Below are 25,738 nucleotides of genomic sequence, written 5' to 3' on the forward strand. Positions count from 1 at the left end.
CTGTCAATGCTTACTTTCATCTATCAATTTCACTTAGAATTATAGCGGAGATCAATATGGTTCAAGACCATTGTATCTCTTGTGAATGGTTGACTGCACAGTATGACATGTATTGGACTGCTGCATTTCCTCTCCACTTCAGCAGTTCATTTCATCAATAACTTATCTCATAGTCCGTTTCCCTTTTGTCTAGGTGTGGAGAACTGTTTTGCGCAATGTTAGCTCTCACTACATAACTTAAACTGAATTTATACCTTGGTATTAAATACAGCCTTTAGTGGTATGTTATTTAATTCGAATTGATAAATAATGTGCATACAGACAGAAATCAGCAGCCCTGAGATAACGATGACTGTTTCATATTGCACCCAGGAATTCAATAAAGATTTTATGACGTCATCAGCGCGGCGGTCCGAGTTGGGTGTGGGTCGGCTTTTACCCAACCCGCACATCACTAGTGCACACTGAATAAAACTGCATTTTTTTTTCTGCATAGGACTTTAACCATTTGGGGATCTCCGGCCTGATCACCCATTATTGTACAATCTCTTGAACATAAGCAAATCCCACCAAAAACATCCTAATATCTACTCGAAAGCCTTCCCTTAAAAGTAAGGTAATGGGTATAAAAGGGAGGAACAACTTCATATTGCTACCCTAGGTTTAGAATGAGATAGACAGGCAGGTGTCTACTTACAATTTCCAATAATAAAATATAAATCACCTTAAAGGCAGGACTTTAGCATTAAAGGGGTGGTTTACCTTTTTGTTAACTTTTAGTATGTTATAGAATGGCCACTTCTGAGCAACTTTTCAAATGGTCATCATTATCTTTTCTTTATAGTTTTTAAATTGTTTGCCCTCTTCTTCTGACTCTTTCCAGCTTTTAAATGGGGGTCATTGACCCCCATCTAAAAACAAATGCTCTGGGCAGCTACACATTTAGGGGCAGATTTATTAAGGGGCAGATTTATCAAGGGGCAGAAAATACTTCAAAATTCGACCATCGAATTGAAATACTTCGACTTCGAATATTGAAGTCGAAGTTTTTTTCAGCGAATTTGGGTATCCTGCGGTCGAAGTAAAATCGCTTGATCGAACGATTAAATCCTTCGAATCAAATGATTCGAAGGATTTCAGCGATCGATCGAATGATTTTACTTTGACTTTCAAAAAAATGCTCTAGAAGGTCCCCATAGGCTAACATAGCACTTCGGCAGGTTTAATTTGGCGAAGTATTGAAATCAAAGTTTTTTTTAAAGAGACAGTACTTCGATTATCGAATGGCCGAATTTTCGAATGATTTTACTCAAATCGAATTTGAAGTGGAAGACGTAGTATTGTATTCGCAGTGTTACTGTATAAGTCAATGGGAGAGGTGCAGTGACCAATTTGGAGTTGTTTGTAGCCTTCCTGACATTCAAGTTTTTTTCGGAGAAAAAACAAGAAATTGAGTTTAGTCAAATTTGATTCGAATTAGGTTTGAGTTTTCGAGTCAGTAAAATCCATTCATTGCAGATTCTTTTCAGCGGAGTTCATGGACGCCATCTTCGGCCGATTCGGTAATCTTCGGAATGAGCACTGCAGCTTTTAGGTGGCGAATTGGAATGAGACCAGTGATTCTGCAATTTTCGGTGGCAAATTGGAATGAGACCGGCGATTCTGCAATTTTCGGTGCATACGCAGTTGTCGTGAAACAGAAACTAGCTCCAAATGTGCATGCGCCGCCACGCCATTCTCATTCCGAAGATTACCAAAGAGAAGAAGATGCCTGCCGTGAACTCCGATGGAATAACCGAGGGGTAAGTAAAGAGTTAGGGGCGTTTGCCTGGAGTAGCAGCTAGGCTGGGGGGGGGGAGGGATGGGGGTCTATGTAGGGTAGGGGGGGTTAACATTAGGGTTGAATTCTCCTTTAATGATTTTTCAAGGGCCTATAATGAACTTAAAAAAGAGACCAAAATTGCCTCAAAAACTGCAGTAGTGGTCTTATCACTGTACCTATAATGTTTACTAATTTCAGGGAAATTACAAGTCTATCTGAAAAAGTGGAATTATACTACACATAAAGCTTATACAAATTCAATATTATGTACACCCTCCACCATAGAAATTTTTAATAAATAAATGTGTCTTTTGCTATGTCTCCCATAAGTTAAGATCATAGAATTATTAATAAATTCATTGGCAATTTCATGGTGGTACAGTGTGGTTTTAAGCCCATTTACAAATATTTCTTAATGTGCTTAAGTTGTAACATTAGAATATTACATACTTTTAGTAACATCAAGGCATACAAGATTCCCACCCATGCAATACAAGTGAAACAACTAAGCACTGTTTGTAAATATGCAGATTATTTGCTTATTATAAATTATGCTAATGCTCTTCACTTTAACTAATTACATGTACCAATGCATATTAAGGTCCTTGCCATGTGAGATTGTGGAATAGAGTGTTTAAGAATAACAGAATGCTTGTTAATGTTTGTATTTTTATCTCAAGTCAATGTGGGAGATCCCAGCAGCAAGAACAAAACGCCAACTTAATAAATACAACATAGGTAAATTGCTTGCTACTTTATGCTAAACACTTTTCTCTGGGTTCTAGTTGCAGAGGAAAAACTTAACTCAGAATAAAATAAAAAGTCTCCCTTCAATCTTTCTCTAAAGTGGTGTTTCAAATAAATGTTTTACAAGGGTGAACATTAGCTACAACGAATGCCAGGTAAGCCTCCGCAAAACTGAATTATTAAATCTGTCTGCCTATATCTTATTACAGTCTACTTATGAATACTTGATTTTATTTTGTATAATTGACAAGAGTGTCAGGAAACGATGGTTTTTAATGGCAATCAAATTAAGATCAGCTGGTATGAATGTCACACACAAGAGCCTGTGTTCTCCGTTAATGAATAGGTGGGCTTTTGTTTAAGAGGGCATGTTAATCTGTCATAAATTGTTAGACGTTGCCTTGTAATAGAAGGAGCATAAAAAGATTAATTGTGAAAGAAGACTTACGCGACTCCTTAGAACAAAGGAAAAACAGACATTGACTTTGCATATCAAATACCGGCAACTTCATCATTTAAGAAGATGAACAAAAACAATAGGACACGATGACGCATCCAGGGAAAATAGTTTTGTTTACCATACTGAGAAGCAAAGTTCAGTTTTGAAAGGCACTAATAGAAAAAAAAAGAACTGTAATACATCCCTAATATTTAAGCTATAATGTCATTACCTGGAACAGCAGTGAAAAACATATTGGCATTTATAAGAGATTGATGAAAATGTGTTCTAAAGCATTCATTTCTTTTAATACCAGGGAAAGAACTGTGTGCACTCAAGAGATATTTGATCTGAATTAAGAAACTGATGAAGCAATTGATTAATTGGAATTTAAACCATCAGTCACTAGATCCATCAACAGATTCATTTACATGCTAAACAATCAGTAGATGGTCCAATAGGATGCCGCGTATTAATAAACCGTCAATATGATAGCAGTGAACTCATCACAATTCTTTATTGACAAGCACATGCTTTTAATCCAAGCTTGATCGCACTGCATATATTTGGGGATTTCTATATTGACTTTTGAGTTTAAGCAATATGTAGCTGTATTAAAAACATTACAGGATATATTTATATGCAGAAACACTGCTGTGAATTAGGCTTCTGAACTGAAGAAATACTTCTTCTTTGGAAAATTCCAAGGGAGAGTACAAGACACATATAAGGAAATAAACAAAGCTAAAGTATCTGGTTACTTTACAAGCAATTCTGTGTGTTCATGTAAAATGTAATACCTTAGCGTCTCACTATTGTTGGTAGTACCTTCCTATTGTCAGCATACATTATCAGCATTGCTTGTCATGCTATTATGTGACTCAACTGGATCATGAAAATTAAGCAATATTGCTTACTAACCTAGAAAAGCTACTCAACTTACTGAACACTAAAAGAAAAACTGTAATTAATCTAACATATAAAATTCCACATCAACATCTTGTAGACTGAGAATGAAGCACAGACTGAAGTACCATCTAAATTAATTGCTTATTAAGCAAAGCCTTTATTAAAAACACAATGTACAGAAAATGTTGAAATATATAAGTTGCACAATAGGCTCATTTCTTATGTCTCCCTTTATAGCTGATCTGAAATAACTTAGAGGAAAACAAAAGCCTGTTTAAACCTTGGCCAGAGGCCTCCTTTCCTTCTCCTGAAATGCACTGAGGACACTCTAAACTGACCAGTTTGCTGATGTAAGTAGTTCTAAAAAGCAGTAAGTAGTTGGTGGATGCCATCTAGAGACACTTCAGTTGCTCTTCTTTGCAATTTCTGGACAAGAGCTGTATAGCTGAATCTAAATCCAAGGCAGTATTAACAAACTGCAAGGGGCAGATTTACATAGGGTCGAATATCAAGGGTTAACCCTCGATATTCGACTGCCGAATGTAAATCCTTCAACTTCGAATATCAAAGTCGAAGGATTTAGCGCTATTCCTACAATTGAACGATCGAAGGAATAATCGTTCGATCGAACGATTAAATCCTTCGAATCGAACGATTCAAAGGATTTTAATCCATCGATCGAAGGATTTTCGTTCGATCAGAAAATTGTTAGGAAGCCTATGGGGACCTTCCCCGTAGGCTAACATTGGCCTCGGTAGGTTTTAGGTGGTGAACTAGGGGGTCGAAGTATTTTTTAAAGAGACAGTACTTCGACTATCGAATGGTCGAATAGTCGAACGAGTTTTAGTTCAAATCGTTCGAGTCGTAGTCGAAGGTCGAAGTAGCCTATTTGATGGTCGAAGTAGCCATATTCGACCATTCGAAATTCAAAGTATTTTTTCTTCTATTCCTTCACTCGAGCTAAGTAAATGGGCCCCCAAGTGTTATTTTATTAGCAGTGTGGGTACACTGCATGTTTTTGGCCTAGGACCAAGCTTTGACTGAGCATGACTGAACAACAACAATTTGGTTCTTTTGAATCTGATATAAACCTGGCTACAACTCTGCATTCTCTAGGTCAGATAAGGGACCAGAAGCAGCATGAGATGGTGTATGCCACTCATGACTTTAGAACAAGATACAACAAATAGGCAATAGTAATGGGCGAATTTATTCACCAGGTGTGAATTTGCGGCAAATCCCGAAAATTCGCCAGCGTAAAAAAAAAAATGCATCCGTTTTTTGGACGCCGGCACATTTTCGCGTACAATAAATGGACAACGGCGTCAAAAACTAGACTGTGCCGTTTCGCAAATTTTACGCAGTTTTGCAAATTTCGCGGGAAATTTGCAAATGCCCCAAATTCGCCCATCACTAATAGGCAAATGTGTGAGGTGCCCAGTGGTGTGGTCAAGAGGAGAGAGGCCTTTGGAAGAGGCCAGGGCATTCAGCAAGCATTCTGCAGTATTAACCCTAGGCCCTATTTTTCCAACCATCTGGGTCCCCTTTGGTAGGCATGCGTGCTTTGTTTGCAGACATGCCCAGTCCTATCTGCTTCTACAAATACAAATCTTACTGGGGGTGGGGGGAACCTAATTATAAATATTTTTGCACCCTGCTGGCTCAGTTCTTTCCTAGCCCGTCACTTTTTTTTATGGGGAGAAGACTTTAAATTCATATTTTCTTGTTTTTGTATGGTGTCTTTCCCTGTAAGGAAGGAAATGTACCACATGTTTAAATTAGGACTGCATTCTGTGTGCATATATACATTAATGAATGTATTAAATATATACCGATACACAATGAAAATAAATTAATAAAACTTTTGGCGTTTGAATGTATTGAGGTGTAGATGCATGCTATATATTGGACAACTTCAACTATATAAATAAACAGGAATATTAACTCTCATTTCTTAAAACATTTAATGAACTTCACAAGGGGGGATATTGCAGAGGCAACATTAGTGTCACAATCAATCTAATCAGGACAAATTGCATTCAATTTATTGATTGCTGCCCTTCATTTCATTGCACAGAATGCAATAAAGATGGAATAAAATACTTTTTCATGTGAATTTGTATTCTAACTCTCTTTAAAATGGAGAAACTCTGTACTTCAAAGAAAAACTTGTTTATTGCCCAAATATTCCAAAGCAAAATAAACTTTAATTACAATGTATAAATTATTTGTATCTTGTTTTTTCGGTCTGGGAATTCATAATTATAGCAAGCAGGCAGGAGCCATTTTGTGGACACTGTTATTAAGACAAGCCTTTCATCATCTCAGAATCTTCTTTGTGCACCAGAATGGGGACCCGATGTCCATCCCCATGCCCTGGCTGCACAAGTAAATGTTAAAGAGAGAGGGAGACTATGGGGAGAGCAGTGACATCTAGTAAGTGCTGAATGGAAAGTGAAAATAATTGCCTGACCCGCCTGTATGCCTAAGGCATAGAGGAGGGGCAGGCAATATGTGATTGACAGCTGAGATTTTTAAAAGAATTTACAACAGCTATGAATACATTAATTTACAGAAATGACAAAGAGAAGCTATTCCTTCTTTCCCCTTCTATACTAACTCTAATTTTGCTGTTAACCTAAAAAAAAATGCCTTTCGCGTGTTCACGAATAGTTTTAATACAAAAACATTTTTTTCAAGGTGTTTCTAAGCCTACCTCAACAAGCTGCCTCAGAGACTCCCTTAAACACAGTAGCAATTTAAATTCCCCAAGGACCTGGGGTGGCCCCTCTCTATTTTAAAACTATACAGTTGCTCTCAGTAAATTAATAAATGGTTAAATATTTTAGTATCATCTTTTGCTGTTAACACACAGTTTAACATCAACACCTTCTGCGTCCCTCCTTCTCTACTTTGTAATACATCCTGGTTGTGTCCTTATTTATTTTGGTAATTTCCTTTTCTCACACTCCCTAGTTTACCTCAACAATTGAACACCACATGTTCCTACCATACTATACACCACATGTTCCTACCATACTATACACCACATGTTCCTACCATACTCAAACAACCCATAAGCTCACATGGAAAATGCGTATTAATTATGACCCCCCAAATCCGCAGCTCAGCAATACATTCAACTATTGATATTTCTAGTATACTGTACTACTATAAACAGATTAAAAAAGGATTTGTGATCTCATATAAAGTGTACTGCAATTTATCAAGTAAACTACACATGTATCCAACATGATCTATTCATAAAGATGCGAGTTGGTGAACATCCCCACCAATATTATCATCCACAGTACAACAAATCAACAGTACATTTATGCTATTTAATAAACAGTTTGTACAGTAATATTGGATGCCCCCAACTCCCATGTAATGTGCGTTAACATTACTAGTTCTTACTTTTGCCACTTTTTTCATTTATATTTTTGCTTCTAGTGACCCGAGTAGCTTGTCTATACAGCATCCTTTTGAGATGTTTAATTTAAAACTGTATAGGGTGCATGTGAGGGGAACACACTACACATTTTGTTTGTTTAAAACAAACAAAATCCATGATTGCTTAATGGGCACAACCTTTGTTGGTATACATTACATTTGACACAATCCATGGTTACCAAATCAAATGAACAAACAAAACCCATTTGTACAATGTATACAGTAAATAGCCAAATTTAGAATACAAGTCCAAAATCAATGAAGATTAAGGGGCAAATTCATCAAGGGTTGAATATCGAGGGTTAATTAACCCTCGATATTTGACTGGGAATGAAAATCCTTCGACTTTGAAAATCGAAGTCGAAGGATTTTGCGCAAATACTGCGATCGAACGATTCGAAGGATTTTAATCCAACGATCGAATGATTATCCTTCGACCAAAAAAACTTAGCCAAGCCTATGGGGACCTTCCCCATAGGCTAACATTGGGTTCAGTAGCTTTTAGGTGGCGAACTAGGGGGTCGAAGTTTTTTCTTAAAGAGACAGTACTTCGACTATCGAATGGTCGAATAGTCGAACGATTTTTAGTTCGAATCCTTCGATTCAAAGTCGTAGTCGAAGGTCGAAGTAGCCCATTCGATGGTCGAAGTAGCCAAAAAAACACTTCGAAATTCTAAGTTTTTTTTCTTCTATTCCTTCACTCGAAGTTAGTGAATTGGCCCCTAAGTGTGTGCAAAAAAAAATTAAATAATTAAAAAAGTCAAGAAAAGTAGAAGAGAAGTTAAATCTATGTTATTGTGTTTCATATAATGTTTTGCCATACCAGTGTTCTCCGAGGTTCTCAGGAAGACCATGTCAGCTGGAATTCGTTGATTCTGCAAACAAATAAATATATGTAGACATAAAAAAATAATTCCTGTTTCAATACACTCGGTAGTATCAGCAAGTCAAGGTCACAAATGGGATTGAAATGCAATTAAAAAAGGATTTATCTTCGTACTTAAAATTCTGCATCTGCAATTTAGAAATCAATATTTTAGAAAAATTATACAATAAAAAGGCAACAGTTAAGCCTTCTACATATTCCCAACTGGTGAAAAAATCTAAATGCATTAAGAATTTAAACAATGAATGTAATCATTTTCCTATGTTGCACATATGTGATTTGCTAAACTATAGGGACATCTACTTTTAAATATCCATAAACTGTCCACAAGTTTCAAGTTTTTTTGATAGTGGAAAGATCCACTAAAATGATGAGTAGAGTATGCGTTCACCTTTTTTTTACATTTGTATTCAATTAAGTTTTATATATTCAAGCTTTTTCATGAATAAGTTCGTGTTTGGTAAGTTTTCAAGTTTATTTGAAGTCAGAAATTTGGATTTTGATATACAGGCCTCCTTGAGTGCCATTCCAATAGGTAAGAAAGTGTGTCTGATGTAGTAACTAGGATGTAGACCGGTAAAGATACGAGTTACAGGATTTTTGAAAAATTTGTCTTTTAGTAGCATGATGTTCTCATAGCATTAGTGCAATAGGAACTCCAGTTCCAGTGCAGAAGCGTAACATATGTTCTTGCTGTGCATTTTAAATTTGCAGATCCAATTTATAGAGAATGCAATAGGCTGACCTAAGGTTTCAGAAGCACACTGTGCATGGAGACATTTACAGATGTTTTATGCATCTGTTCTCTTCAGTAAAATGTCTTGATTGTAACACTAACTGTGACATAAAAAGAATGCTTTCATACGCAATCTAATACCATATGTTAAGTAAAGTTTCGGCTATGTTTATTACAGGTTTAGCATATTCCAACCATTCCCAATTTTTGTTGTTCACTTTTTAAAAATGTATACAGGTTTGGGACCCGTTATCCAGAATGCTTGGGGTTTTCTGGATAACGTATCTTTCCGAAGTCTCGCTCTTCATACCTTAAGTCTACTAGTCTTAAACCATGAAATAAACCCTATAAGCTGATTTTGCTTCCAATAAGGATTCATTATATTTTGGTTTGAATCAAATACAAGTTTTATTATGACTGTTTTATTATTACAGAGAAAAAGGAAATCATTTTTTTTAAGGGAAACCTCCTTGCCTTAATTCAGTGCTTTCTGGATTTACGGATAACGGATCCCATAGCTGAACTGTGCAAGAAGTCTAATGAATTTTTAACTGTATGGTAGATATTTGCCTGTGTTTTGGTCTATATTACCTTATTTCTATTTACAGTTTCCGGTACATTTAAAAAAAAAATTATTATAGTTTTCTATATTGTTAATCATAAAAATTTTAAATTTTTTAGGTTTGTCTGTGTGTCTGGAAGCTTGACCTCTTAAAAACTGTCCTATAATTTGCCAATTCTGTCTCAGCCATATCTTCTTTGTTGTGCAAGATGCAAATGTTGAGTTAGAAAATGCGAACTGCAAGCATTATTTTGGTGTTGCTATTTAACTACTAAAGTTATAAGTTCCATTGATATGTTTCTGTTGGTACTGGAATCCCTGTGGTCAAGCACTGTTTGATACCAGCTATCACATGGGGAGGCAGATTTATCAAGGGTCGAATTTTGAATTCATGTGAGTTTTTTTTAAGCTCCTTTAAATTTGAATATACTCAAAATTCGACTGGGGGTTATTCTTAAAAAAAAATTGAATATCTAAAACTCAGACGAATGTTACCAACTCGAAAACTTGAATTGAATTCCACTAAATTCGATTCGAGTTTCTTTTTTGGAAAAAAACTTGAATGTCAGGAAGGCTACTAACATGTCCAAATTGGTCCCCGGACCTCTCCCATTGACTTATACATGAACTCGGCAGGTTTTAGGTGGCGAATAGTCGAATTTGAGTTCTTAGGGTGCCAGCATATGATAAATCTCAAAATTCGAATTAAAACTCAAATTGAGTTTGGATAATTCACTATTCGAATTTGAGAGTTTTGACCATAAAAAAGATTTGAAAACTCAATAAGAATTTTCACTTTGTCCCTTAATAAATCTGCCCCATAGGCAATTTTCTCTGTGACATACATATAAGATGCACTTCCCAATGCATTGTCAGCTGCAACAGGCATATATCTGTATAATTGATCATGCTATCAGAATATTTAATGTTCTTTTGCATTTCAATCATATATTTTATTTATAAACTACTATATTATATTAAAGTAACAGTAACAACAACAAAGAGAGTTGGGTATTTAAGTAATAAAAATATCATGTTGTGTTGCACTGCACTGTTACAACTGGTGTGTTGGCTTTAGAAACAATAATATAGTCTATGTAATCAAGCTGCTGTGTAGCCATGGGGGCAGCCATTCAAGCTGGAAAAAGGAGAAAAGGCACAGGATACACAGTCGATAACAGAACTTATCTGTTATCAAATGTGTATCCTGTGTTTAAATGTCTGCCCCCATGTCTACACAGCAGCTTGTTTATATAAACTATAGTTGTGTTTCTGAAGCAAACAGACCAGTTTTTCCAGTGCAGGGCAACAGTACATTAAATCGTCACTCCTTTAAAACACTTATTTTTTAGTGTTACTGTTCCTTTAAGTGGATACAAATGAGTGAGTAATTGGTGATCATATCTATGTTTTTGTATTTATTGTATATGAATATGATTTATTGATATAACTACATACAGCTGTTTCAGTGATAAAGTATTAAGCAGACCAATGGGACCTCAGTGCTGTGAATTAACCACATAGATTGGTATCCTAGTTTGGTAAATGTATTGCTCCAACAACTGGCTACAAATATGATTCTTCTGAAAGAACTTTTAAAAACTGATTTGACTGCAAAAAGTTCCAAAGTCTCGTCTAAACAAGGCCTAGTGAAATGTATACAGGTTGAAACCTATTTATTCTACAATTAAATCTTTATTTACTCTGTAAAAATTGTATCCATAAGTTTTATTATAATTTTTAAGCTAAAAACATATGTAAGCATAAAACTAGTTTGGCACATAGCATAGAGCTGAGGATAATGTTTTCAATATTAAAGGTATTATCTAATACAATTATGTTATCCCGTAAGAGAAAACGTCTGATTTCCGGTTCTCTTGCCTAGGAATTTATATTAATTTAAAAAACAATAAGAATGTGTATGTTTAATGCATAAGTAGGATTAGGGCAAGTAATTCAGAATCAACATGAGCAAGAAACATCCAGATAAACACCCAATTTTTTAATATATTGGATGACAATTTACCTCATTTACTCTGGTAATAAGGTATAGTTTTTCTTAGGCAAACATTAAAAACATGCTTTACTATGGTTCGAAGTGAATTAGAGGGAATTTTTAAAGTTAAAAACTTCGAAATTCAAAGTAATTTTTTTGGATAATTCGACCATCGAATAGGATACTACGACTTCGAATTTACTTTAACTTCGATTCGAAGTAAAAATCGTTTGAATATTCGACCGTTCGATAATCGAAGTACTGTCTCTTAAAAAAAACTTCGACTTCAATACTTCGCCAAATTAAACCTGCCGAAGTGCTATGTTAGCCTATGGGGACCTTCTAGTCCATTTTTCTAAGTCTTTACACATCGAATAAAAATCCTTCGATCGGTCGCTAAAATCGTTCGAATCGTTCAAAGTTTTTTAATTTGATGCAGGGCCGGAACTAGGGGTAGGCAGAGAAGGCACGTGCCTAGGGCGCAAAGCTGGAGGGGCGCCAGGCACGCACCTTCTCTGCCTCTGCTATCCCCCTAGTCCTTGTTCTGGGCGGCGTATGTGTTTGCGCGAGTGCGCATGCGTGAAAAATACTAGTGCTCATGCGCGAAAAAATTGAAGTGCGCATGTGGGTATTGGGCGCTTTACCGGGCCAGGCTGCCTGGGGCGCCTGCCAGGATTGGCCCGGCACTGATTTGATGGTCGAATTTTGAAGTTTTTTATACTTCGAAATTCGACCCTTGATAAAGCAGCCCCTTAATGAAACATTTTTAGACTGCCCAAATCACAGATACTAATATGTAAAACTCACACTTTGGGTAAATAACCAGGAACAAAAGCTTTCGTTTTGCAGCCTGAAAACTGAACACCACACAATTAGTTTTTTTGCTTTTTTTTGTTTGTTTAGTTGCAAACATATGGATCCTCCTTTTAAATGACTCATTAATTTCACTCTTGAATTGCTGTTTGTGCATCTTCCAGTCAAATGCTAGGTTAAGTTATTTTTTTGCTATAGTAATCAGCAGATAAGCAAACCTTTGGATTTCCACTCACATTCTGTAGTACTGAATTTGCATTAAAATTAAAGAGTACTGACAATTATAAAGCAAAACAACATCTTATGGAATAAATAAAAGACTAAAAAGCTTGGCTGAAATATCATGTAATGTTAAAATGTGATAAGGCATTGTCTATTTTTGCAGTGCAGCAAATAGCCCAAATAACTCTCAAAATGCCTTAAAGGAAGAGTTCAGTGTGAAAATAAAAACTGTGTAAATGGATAGGCTGTGCAAAATAAAAAATGTTTCTAATATAGTTAGTTAGGCAAAAATGAAATGTATAAAGACTGGAGTGACTGGATGTCTAACATAATAGCCAGAACACTACTTCGATTTTCAGCTCTCTAACTCTGAGTTAGTCAGCGACTTGAAGGGGGGCCACATGGGACATAACTGTTCAGTGAGTTTGCAATTAAACTTCAGCATTCAGCTCAGATTCAAAAGCAACTGATATGACCCATGTGGTCTCGGCTCAAGTATCTGATTGGTTACTGCCTGGTAACCAGGGTAACCAGTCAGTGTAAACCAAGAGAGCTGAAAAGCAGTAAGTAGTGTTTTGGCTATTATGTTAGACATCCAGTCACTCCAGCCTTTATACTTTACAATTTTGCAATTTTTGTAATTTTGTAAAAATTGAATAAAGCTAACTAAGCACTCTTATTTATTATCAAGGTCCGAAATTATTTCGGGTTTTTAACGCTTATTTATTATTAAATTTTCCCGAAAATTTGCTTTGCGGTAAAAACTCTGATTTTCACCCGAAACCTCCGAAAACTTTGGGGTATGGCACGAGACCCAGCGCACATCAATAAAATCATTGGGACTTCTCTCATTGACTTATATGTACCCTCGACAGGTCTGAGATGCCGGGATTTCAGATTCTGAGTTTTACAGCCTCAGGGTTTAATAAATTCCGAAAAATTTGTGAATTTTTAAAAGCCCGATTGTATTAAAAAAACACAAATTCTTTGTGATTTCTGCATTAGTGGGCATAGTAAATAACCCCCTAAGAATTGCAGACCCCACCAAAATTTGTAAAATGTTACCATCTAGCCCTTATATGGTTTCCTAGCAGCAAATGGTTTGAAATGACCATATGATTACATCACAGACAGTTTTGATTGAAGGGCAGCCAGTCAGATGGCATGGCCTTAGTTTATTTCAGGTTACATATTGTCATACTGATGGGAGTGATGGGCAAGTAGATTTTCCTTTCTGAGCTATTTCACACAATCAATTCAAATCTTCTAAACTGCTTTTTAAATAATGTGCATAATTTGTTATTTTGCCATAGATCAGTCAGAATTTGTTTGTCAAATACTGCCAGGTACATTTAGATGTAATAGGTCTAAAACACCCATAATGCTAAGCTAAGGCATTTGTATATGTTTGAATTTAAATACTGTTTACTGGATTTGTAAAAATTGCTTTATAATCCTTTGAAAATTGTCCACTATATAGCCATGGCTGCATAATAGTAGCTCTTTTGAGTTCACCTCACTCAGGTCTTCTCCATTTATCTATTCTCCAGTACAGACAGTCACATGGTTATGTATGAGATAGGGTCTGTAGGTTTGTTCTTAAGTTGAATTTGTATGTAAGTTGAAACATATACATTTACTTATTAAATGATTTTTGTATGTTATCGAACGGCCAATTCTACAAGTTGTTCATTTGTTTTCAATATTTTTTTTATAATTTTTTTCACTCTAAGTTAATTTTTAGTATATTATAGAATGGCTAATTCCGAGCAACACTTAATCAGTCTTCATTTATTTAAATGATATTGTTTTTTAATTATTAGCTTTTTGTTTCTGACTCTTTTCCAGCTTTCAGATGGGGGTCACTGACCCCATCTAAAAAGCAAATGTTCTGTAAGGCTACAAATGTTTTGTTATTGCTACTTTTAATTACTCATCTTTCTATTCAGACTCTCTCCTAATCCTGTTTCTTTTTCATATTAATGCATAGTGTCTAGGGTATTTTGGACCCTAGCATCCAGAATGATGAGAATGCAAATTGGAGAGCAGCTGAATAAAATTCTAAATAACTAAAAAAAAACAACAATAAAAAATTAAAACCAATTGTCTCAGAATATCACTCTCTACATCATACTAAAAGTTAATTTAAAGGTGAATAACCCCTTTAAGTGTCAATAGCACCACTAAACAACCATAACCCAAGAAAATTTTTTAAAACTACGCAATCTGAGGGATTAAAAATACAACCCTAAACTTCATTTATAATATATTTTTTGGCCTTTCTCTATTTTAGACCATTGACACAGGAGTAGAGTTATCGCTAAAAAAGAGGTCAAATCTCCCTGAAAATGCAGCGGTTTGGTTTAATCACTGGAAGATTTAAAAGCAGATATTTTTCTGCAATTAAACTGAATCGCTGCAATGTAGCAAATTTTTAACGTCGGTGACAAATCTCCCCATGTATCATTGTCCTTAGGGTCTTTCCAAAGTACTAAATGGCAAATGTTCATTAAAGTTAATGGCTTTTACAATGTTTCCATAGAAATGAATATAAAGTGTATTTCCCATCCACTCAACCATCTTCCATTAGCTTTTGGGTAAAATTTTAAATATTCTAACTATTAATTTGTATCTTACCTTAGCAAATTGATACAACACAGGTTTCCCATTATGAATACCAAGGTTTTTCTGCATAATTGACAAAATATTAATAGAATCAAACAACACTGTGCCATATAGAGACCCTAAAATATGGCTGACACTTCCAGCATGGCAAACAAAATGCAGACCCTTCACCACTTACAACCTCCCTTACCTAACAGCCCTCTTTAGTGACAAAGTCACAGGAGATTGCATCACTCTATGCCTCTTTTTCGGGGGCAACAATCTCCCCGAACTGCCTTCCCCTTGTTTTCCTCCTGCTAAAATGGAAAAACTGCATGCGGCAATGCACTCGCAGTGCTTTGATTTCCGAAGTTGCCCAAAGTTTCCTTGTGAGGCAACTTCGGCAATCGAAGCGCGCAAATACATTGCCGCAGGCGTTTAGGAGGGAGGCAAGGGGAAGGCAGTTCGGGGAGATTGTCGCCCCGAAGAAGAATTTGTCATTCTATATCATACTAAAAGTTAACTTGAAGGTGAACCACCCCTTTAAATAAAAAAGTCCGACCAAACTAGAATCCATGATTTACCCTTTCCAGATTTGGAAAAAATTCGACATTTTCAAATTGTGTGAAAAATCCGAATTTATGAAACTGGCGGAAAAGCCCAAAATGTTCGGATTATCTTACAAAACCCAAACACAGACCATTATACAGGTGGGGGAACCATTATCTGGAAACCCGCTATCCAGAAAGCTACATTTTATCCAAATAATCCAAATTTTTAAATATGATTTTCTTTTTCTCTGTAATAATAAAACAGTACCTTGTACTTGATCCCAACTAAGATATAATTAATCCTTATTGGAGGCAAACCCAGCCGATTGGGTTTATTTAATATTTACATGATATTCTATATCTATAAATTCTAGTAGATTTGCAGATCCAAATTACGGAAAGATCTGGAAAACCCCAGGTCCTGAGCATTCTGGATAACAGGTCCCATACCTGTATCTTCACATAGTAAATAGGACCTCTGCCTTTGACTTATACAGGAAAATGGAGTAGTTTCGGATTTGGACTTTTTGCATCCTCGGGGTATAATAAATCTCAAAAAATTTGATGTTTTTTTTTTCCACTAAAAATTTCAGATTTTACAGTAAAAAAAACTCATTCTGACTTTAATAAATAGCGCCATAAATGTTGAACTATAGGAAAATGCATTACCTAGCAATATTCTGTTCACAAAGCAGCCTTAACTGGGCAGGTAAAAGGTTACATTTCTAGAGGGGTTCAGTAAAAAATGCAAGCATACGCAGTTGATTCTGCTATTACAAGACCACTGGTGGATGGGTTAAAATAATAAAATTCCACTGAATCAGTGTATTTAAATGGAAATGAATGACAGTTGGTCTCAGTGCCAATGCCTCATGCACAGTCAGAGTACAGGCGTCTTTGTCTGAACAGCCTGACAACATAACAGTTTGTTCATGTACATGCATTGGCCAAAATCAAAATACCTGAATATATCTGTACAAATATGGCCACCTTTAAAGAACTATAAAAATGTACTCTAAGGAATGTTACAATATAATACTCACTTTTATATGGTGGCTTGGCATTCAAAATCATTTCAGTATTTAGAAGTCACATTAACCAGCAATTTCTTCATTAATTAACCTCGAATATTAATTCTGTAGAGAAAAACCTGTAACTTTATTCTGAAATAACAAACAAAACAGCAAGAAGAGATTCAGATAATGCAAGTGATGCTTTGATAATGTCTAACCCATATAAACAGGCAATAGTTTAACTTTGCTTGTCGTCTGCTTGTTATTAGCCTTGTTGAATGCATAGCCTCCCTTCCCCCTTCTCATCTTTTTAATAAGTTAGTAAGTGCCCTCAAGGCTGATCTTAAACTAATAGAGCTCTGTCCGATTACTCCCAAACGTACCATTTCCACAAAAGAAGTTCAAGCAAGAACTGTACATCAGCATTTTATATGTAAATTGCAGGAGATAAATGGGAGGATGTGGTTTTTTTTTATTAAAAAATAAATAATGAAACCCTTCTACCTTATGCCCAATAGACACTATTTTTACAGATCAGTGAGATTGGTGTCCCATTCACAAGATCAGTTTTAAATTGTCAAAAACATTACATCAACTATATTTCCTTTACATGGTTGCTGGATTACAACAGGAATTACACTGTTTAAAAGTCCCCTGCCGCATGAATGTACCAGCAAAGCATTTAGCAACCCACTAGCGTATTCTCACCAACATGCTAACAGTAAGAGCTGGGAAACTCAGTAACTGGCTAATGAAACTGTTTAACCTCCCTCTATCCAATAAATTCATCTGCTGAACCATGAAAATCATGTGCGGTAATGACAAAATTATACATAATATTTTCCAGTGATTCAGAACTGAAAGGGGCCCATTTACTTAGCTCGAGTGAAGGAATAGAAGGAAAAAAACGAATTTTGAATGGTTTTTTTGGGCTACTTCGACTTCGATTCGAACGATTCGAACTAAAAATCGTTCGACTATTCGACTATTCGCTAGTCGAAGTACTGTCTCTTTAAAAAATACTTCGACCCCCTAGTTCGCCACCTAAAACCTACCGAGGCCAATGTTAGCCTATGGGGAAGGTCCCCATAGGCTTCCTAACAATTTTCTGATCGAAGGATAATCCTTCGATCGATGGATTAAAATCCTTCAAATCGTTTGATTCGAAGGATTTAATCGTTCGATCGAACGATTATTCCTTCGATCGTTCAATCGTAGGAATATCGCTAAATTCTTCGACTTCGATATTTGAAGTCGAAGGATTTCAATTCGGCAGTCGAATATCGAGGGTTAATTAACCCTCGATATTCGACCATAAGTAAATTTGCCCCTAAGTGTTTCTGGCCAAAAACTCTCCAAACCTGCTTCATTATAACTGGGTAAATTAAGAAATCAGAACTGAAAGATGGTAGAAGAATAAATCTTGCCCTATACCGACCTATGAGGTGATACATTTCTTCCTTCAAAAATTTCATATATGCATAATGAATATTATAGGCAAAGACTAAAGCACTGAAAAATGTAACACCTATTAAAACATGTAGAACAATAACAAAAATGTGCAAATAAAAAAAAAACCTCAATAGGAATGTTGAACAGGTATTGGACCTATTATCCAGAATGCTCGGGACCTGGGGTTTTTCAGATAATGGATCTCTCCATAATTTGGATCTTCATACCTTGAGTCTACTAGAAAATCACATAAACATAAAATAAACCCAATAGGCTGGTTTTGCCTCCAATAAGGATAAATGATATCTTAGTTTGGATAATGTACAAGGTACAGTATTATTTTTACAGAGAAAAAAGGAAATCATTTTTAAAAAATTTGGATTATTTGGATAAAACTGAGCCAATGGAAGATGGTCTTTCCATAATTCAGAGCTTTCTGTATAACAGATCCCATATCTGTACCTGTTTAAAAGACCACTTTAGGACATTTTTTTTTTAAAAAAAAGTTTGTATAAATGTATATTTTCATTTACATTGTGCTACTTATCTACCCAGCACTGTAAAATATGAATTCTCTATTCTTCTTCTGTATTATCCATTAAAGGAGAATGAAAGGTATGCAACTAGTTTTATGCTGTTATGGAATCCTAAAACGCCATAATCATTGCCATCAAAATGTTAAAATGACATGCAGAAGTTATCTGGATTCCTCAAAATATCTTGCCAAGCTTTGTCATCATTTTCTTTAGCCTGCACTGTGGTCAGCACATTGTAGTTCTCTCTGAAGCAAAATATATAATGGACAGGGCACAAAAGACCTACTCTTGTAAATGTGCATGCTCTATCCCAGGACAGTTGCCGGAAGTCAAGAAATGGACTTACAGCTCTAAAGGAGATGAACCGTGAAAGCAGTGATTCGTACTGAGAAGCAAAAACTGAGCGGTAAAGTGAGTTCTACTTTTAAAGAAAGCAGAGCCCATTCAGATGAATTTGCACTCATTTAAAAACGACCTTTGCTTGTGCTTTAAGAAGTGACTTAACTTTTACTATATTTGCTTAAGGACCATGCAGCCCATTCTCTAACAAGATACAGAGTGCTGAGCTGAGAGTGGCTTGCATACTAGGGATGCACCAAATCCCAGATTCGGTTCAGGATTCGGCCATTTTCAGCAGGATTCTGATTTGGCTGAATCCATGTGCCTGGCCAAACCGAATCCGAATCCTAATTTGCATATGTAAATTAGGGGCAGGTAGGGATATCACATGTTTTTTCATCACAAAAGAAGATTTTTTTCCTTTCCTACCCCTAATTTGCATATGCAAATTAGGATTAGGTTTTAGTTCGTATTTGGCCAAATCTTTCAAGAAGGATCTGGAATTTTCCCGAATCCCAAATAATGGATTTGGTATATCCATATTGCATCCATATTTCCTACTGTAATATTGGACTTTTTTCAAATTTTTATGAAGGCATTTTTACATTACAGACTTTCAGTCCTTACCAACATGCAAGGCTTTGTCAACCACAAAGTCACACATTATCCTCAGAAACTGAAAGTGTTTAATAGCCTGTCTGCACTAAGCATTACTTTCAGTAGCAGGCACCAGGAATTGGTACTGTTGTTACTGGTAACTGTAATGTACGTATTGTACCAGGCAACAATCTAAACTAATGACTTGCAGCTTCTTTGCAAAGACTAGCAAATATTTTCAGTCTTAAAATAATGTGGACAGTATAACTGTTCCTATACTTGTATAGCACAAATAATATAAATGACAGATTTAAAACAACATGGATAAGGAGACTCTGGATCTACTTACCAAAGGTGCCCAATAGGTGTATACAAGTAGCCTATTTTTAATGCTGGTACAAACTGGGAACAAGCAACCACCAGAAAATACAAATTTAAAAAGAACTTGAATTGTTGATACAAAACCTTGAACAAAACAAAACAATAAAATGTGATTAGTTATAATGTATTTATATGATCACTAGTTCCCTTTAACAGAAAACACTACAAATAAATCCACAGGAAGGATCCATCAGCATAGGAATGATTGGATCTGAGATAGCCATTAGTTGAACTGATCATATCTTTTAGTAACCAAAGACTTGAATTAAAGTGGATGTTCACATTCCAAACACTTTTTTTCAGTTCAGTTGTTTTAAGATTGCTCACCATAAACAAAGACTTTCCATCTTTTAGGGGCAGATTTACATAGGGTCGAATATCGAGGGTTAAAATTATTATATTCGACTGCCGAATTGAAATCCTTCGACTTTGAATATCGAAGTCGAAGGATTTAGAGCTATTCCTACTTTTACTTTTAAAACTTTTACCAAAATTGAAATTTAAAGTGTTCGAGTGTTTCAGTCTGGCAACTCAGTAATTCAGGTGCAGATTCTGAACTGTTACAATTTGCTACATTAGTTGATACATTTCACAGCACCTGCCTAGAGAATAATAGAGAATAATAGCAACAATTGTATCAACAACAGGCCAAAGACATGTGATGTATCAATTTACAACAGACTCTGTGACAGCTGCTACCAGAGCTGATTCAGAGAGACATAAGAAGAAAAACTGTCACAAAGAAAACAGAAATTAATTGAAAAAAACCTTTTATTTCTAGTGAACCATCAGAAACCAGCTAAACCAGGGGTGTCCAACCTGCGGCCCAGGATGGATATGAATGTGGCCCAGCTTGAAGGAGAGAGAAAAGGAAGAGAAGAGAAAAAAAGAAAGAAATTAAGAATTAAATGTATGGAAATACAGAGAAAATGAGAGTGAAATAACACTCTCTGTGTTAGGAACAGGTTTACTATGCCAGGTTGTAACAATGTAGTGACCTATGGACCCAGTTAGTAATAATAATATAATAATAAGTCTGTTTAATATCTAGATGTCCCATATTCCAATGTATAGCTCCATCTGGTTATCCAACTGATATTGTATTTTCTTTAATTTTACAAATCAAAAGTGTTTTTGTATTTCATGTGTGGCCCCAGACAATTTTTATTTTTCCAATGTGGCCCAGAGAAGCCAAAAGGTTGGACAACCCTGAGCTAAACTGTAAGTAATCTAAATTGAACAATTTATGTAATGAGAGCTCCTGGCACAGTATAACGTTACAGGTTTGGTTCACCTTTAAGTTAACTTTTATGGGCTTATTTATAAGGTTTTAGAGGGTTTTTTTTCTTCAGATAAACTCACGTTTTAAAAAAACTTGAATGTTTGCTTGTTTATTAAAAAACTCTATTGAATACAATAGTGGGAATAAAACTTGAATACCTTGAATTGAGTGAATTTACAAGCTCAAAAAAACTTGAAAATCTCAATTTTTGCCTACAGCGATTTTTGTTTATGGATCTGCACTCACTAAATTGTCTGCAGTATTTTTTATTATATTATCACCAAAACAGGGAAGGGGGTTTCACCCTCCATTCATCAGCCTGAGTGGGGATCGGTATACAAAAATCGATGATGCTAAGGGACCTTGCAGGGTCAACGGAGAACCAGCACTACCATTGCAGCTGAAGTGAATTACAGGAGTGCGGTAAATACAACACATTACCTTGAATTTAGCCTAAACCAATCCCACTGACTTCTATCTTCTGAACTTGCATACTTTAATAAATCACCCATAGTATGTTATAGAACTCTCTAGGCAACTTTTCAATTGGCCTTCATTTTTTTTTTTTTTTTGGTATAGGTTTTGAATTATTTGCTTTTTTCTTATGACTCTTTTCAGATTTCTAATGGGGGTCACTGACCCAATCTTTAAACAAATGATCTGTAAAGCTACACATTTATTGTTTCTGCTACTTGTTATTACTCAGCTTTTTATTCAGGCCCATTCAAATTCATATGCCATGTCTCCTACTCAAATAAATGAATGGTTGCTAGGATAATTTGGACCTGAGAAATCAGATTGCTGAAACTGCAGAGTTGCTAAGTAAAAAGCCAAACAACTCAAACCAAAACAACTAAAAATTGAAAACCAAATGCAAATTGTCTTAAAATATCACCCTCTACATTAGTTCTGTCCAACTGGTGGCCCGTAACCCCCCTTGTGTTGTCCTCCCCCACATGAAAGTCTGCCTGATATGACTGCTTACCTTGTTTAAGCTTTAAAAGATATCAGTACTGATATTAGCTGGCTCATGTATTGTTCACACCTGTTATCCCCCCTACCCTATGTTCTGTCTGTGTGCCATCCTCTGCCTGCCCTATGCTCCCTGTGTGTGCCATACTCTGTCCTCCCTATGCTCCCTGTGTGCGTGCCATACTCTGCCTGCCCTATGCTCCCTGTGTGTGCCATACTCTGTCTTCCCTATTCTCCCTGTGTGTGCCATACTCTGCCTGCCCTATGCTCCCTGTGTGTGCCATACTCTGTCTTCCCTATGCTCCCTGTGTGTGCCATACGCTGCTTGCCCTATGCTCCCTGTGTGTGCCATACTCTGTCTTCCCTATTCTCCCTGTGTGTGCCATACTCTGTCTTCCCTATGCTCCCTGTGTGTGCTATACTCTGCTTGCCCCATGCTCCCTGTGTGTGCCATACTCTGTCTTCCCTATGCTCCCTGTGTGTGCCATACTCTGCTTACCCTACTTTGTACTCTGTGGGACGTGAGCCTAGTAGGGTTTGTTCTGGGGTTTCATAGCATTTGGAAATTGTTGTTAGGGGCCCTTAAGGTATTTATTCATGTGCTGGGGGTATGTGTGTGCTGTACTATACACAGGAGGCATATGTTTTTAAGGGTATGTTTTAATATTACATATTTTTCATATATGAGTGATATTCCTGCAAGGAGCACCAATCATTTGTTTTTTTTGGTGTGCTATCGCCATTAATATGGACATGATCTTAAAGTTTCTTGTGATAACATTGGTGTGGTCTAAAGTGGGTGTGGTTTAAAACAGTGGCTTCCATTATCGGCCCTCCACCACGTAGACCAGAAATATTCCATCTTCTGGTACCACAGTTGTTGGACTGCACTGCCCTACATCATACTAAAAATTAATTTAAAGGTGAACAACCCCTTTAATGACCATAGCATGGGAAGCATATGATTTAAGATTATTTAATGTGTTTTATCAAAAGCCAATCTAATACATTTCTGTGATCAATCTGGCCATATTGGTTGCTAACAAAAAACCAGTGTTGTTCCACTTTAAAGGAAAATAAACCCTAAAAATGAATATGGTTAAAAAATGGCATATGTTATATGCTTAACTTACTGTACCAGCTGAAGTTTCAGCATCTCAATAGCAGGAATGATCCTGGCCTTTAATTTGTCACAGGAGGTCGCCATCTTGGAAATTGTCTGCGACACTCACAATGTCAGTGGGCTCTGAGCAGCTGTTGAGAAACTTAGCTTAGGGGTTATTGCAAATTTAAAAAATGAGGTTTGTCTGTAATATAAGCTGATGCTTCAAGGCTGGTTATTAAATTCTTATGCTAATTGCACTGGTTTCTGAGCTGACATGTAGTAATTATCTGTATTAAGTACTAATCAACTTTATATTGTGACATTTCTATTCTTAATAAACAACACATTGTGAGTCGGTCCCTAAGCTCAGCAAGTGACAGCAGCACAGAGCATGTGCAATGAATCAGCAGAAAAGAAGATGGGGAGCTACTGGGGCATCTTTGGGAAAACAGATCTTTACTGTTAAAGGGCCGTGGTTGCCTTGGGCAGGTAAAGAAGCCCAAAACAACATGTGACAATTAGGGCTGCCATCAGGGCGGCACAGAGGTGACTGTCATGTCATTTTTAACTTGTAGGGGCCCTGGCCACCAATGTTTTTTAACTTGAGGGGGGGTTGGCCACCAATTTCTTTTTTTTTAACTTGTATGGGGGCCCTGGCACCAATATTTTTTTATCTTGTAGGGACCCTGGCCACCAATATTTTTTATCCTTGGTGGTGGGGGCCTGGCCACCAATGTTTTTTTTAACTTGTAGAGGGGGTACTGGCCATCAGCGGGTGGGTGGACTCTGGGGAGGGCAGAGCCCAAAAATGTTATCGTACAGGGCCCTGCTTTTTATGATGGCGACCCTGGTGACAATTTACCCACTGTATTTAAATACAGATTTCTATTTTTCATTTTCTATACATTTACCACTTCCTGTTCTACACCATCTAGTCATTGATATTTTCAGTGTTTTAAAAAATGCCCCTGTGGATGCGGATAAGCTGGATGCATTGTACAACAATAATTACATTGACCAGCCTCCTTCTGGCTTCACATAAGAGAATTATGCATTATGACAAGAGAGGTGTAGGGAAGTTTGGAAAGACAGGCATTTTTGTTAAAGATGACAAGGCACACACACATTATAGGGAATGTAGCCTGAAAAGACTTATGCCCCCTTAACAATGGCGTAACTACCGGGGGGAGCAGGGGGTGCGATTGGACCAGGGCCCCCCGGCAGATTGCACCCCGATGCAGTTGGCTGTAGTCAGCCCGCACCAGGGCCCGCTCCCACCTAGTTACGTTACTGCCCCTTAATATACTGTATACAGTCAGCAGTTTAGAGGAAACCAAACAGTTTGGCAATTTTACTGCATAGTTCAGCAAAGAGACTAAGTCAAAAGCTCATTAAAAGGACAAGGAAAGTAAGAAGGACAGCCCACAAAGGAATGCCAGTGCTAAGACTTCTCCTTGGGTTGGTGCATGTTTTATTAAAGGGGTTGTTCACCTTTGAGTTAGAGATTGATATTTTGAGTCAATTTTTCTATTGGTTCCATCACATTTCCCATTATATTGCTTATAAGGGCTGTTAACCTTTATATTAACTTTGTTAGTTTTCTGTAGATGGTGATATTTTAAGACAATTTGCAATTGGTTTTCATTTTTTTTATTATTTTTTTAGTATTTGTTAATAGTTTAGTTTCTTATTAAGCAGTTTTTCACTTTGCAATCTCAGCAATCTATTTGTTATAGTCTAAATTACCCTAGCAGACTGGGATAAGAATAGGCCTGAATAGAAAGCCGAGTAATAAAAAAAAAAAAATAACAATACAGTGACGTCATTTTTGGGACTTTGCCGATTTACTAACGGGCGCAGGCGTAACTTCGCTAGCAAAGGAGATAGACTGTAGCTCTACTTCGCACTCTAACATCTGGCGAATTTTCGTTCTGGCGAATGGACATAACTTCGCAAATTCACTAAGATGCGAATTTTACTGAACGTTACCTCTTGCGCCAGACTTGCCCTCGCCACCTCAGACCAGGTGAAGTGCAATAGAGTAGATAGGAGTTCCTCAAAAAAATGTTCAAAAACGCTGGCAACTTTTCAGTTTTTCAGGGTGATAGGCTGCAAAAGAACGTAAATTTTTGTTAGGGTACCCGGCTTCCTCCCTACATTTCCTAACATATGGCACATAAACTATACACTGGGCTCATGTGTAGGGCATTATAACAACTTTATTTTCTTTTATTAAGGTTCCCTGGGCTTGTGTAGTGTAATGTATTTGCTGCAACATATACGTCCATTGAAATTTAACTTCCCGCCGTATGCAAATTAGC

At 36.6% G+C, this 25,738-nt stretch overlaps 1 pseudogene; it reads right to left on the reverse strand.

The window, feature by feature from the left end:
* The window catches only part of LOC108719716, a 131,563-nt pseudogene extending 108,044 nt beyond the window's left edge, over nt 1–23,519 (reverse strand).
* Nucleotides 23,520–25,738: the final 2,219 nt, after the last annotated feature.

This window comes from Xenopus laevis, chromosome 6S (genome assembly GCF_017654675.1).
Source record: "Xenopus laevis strain J_2021 chromosome 6S, Xenopus_laevis_v10.1, whole genome shotgun sequence".
NCBI lineage: Eukaryota > Metazoa > Chordata > Amphibia > Anura > Pipidae > Xenopus > Xenopus laevis.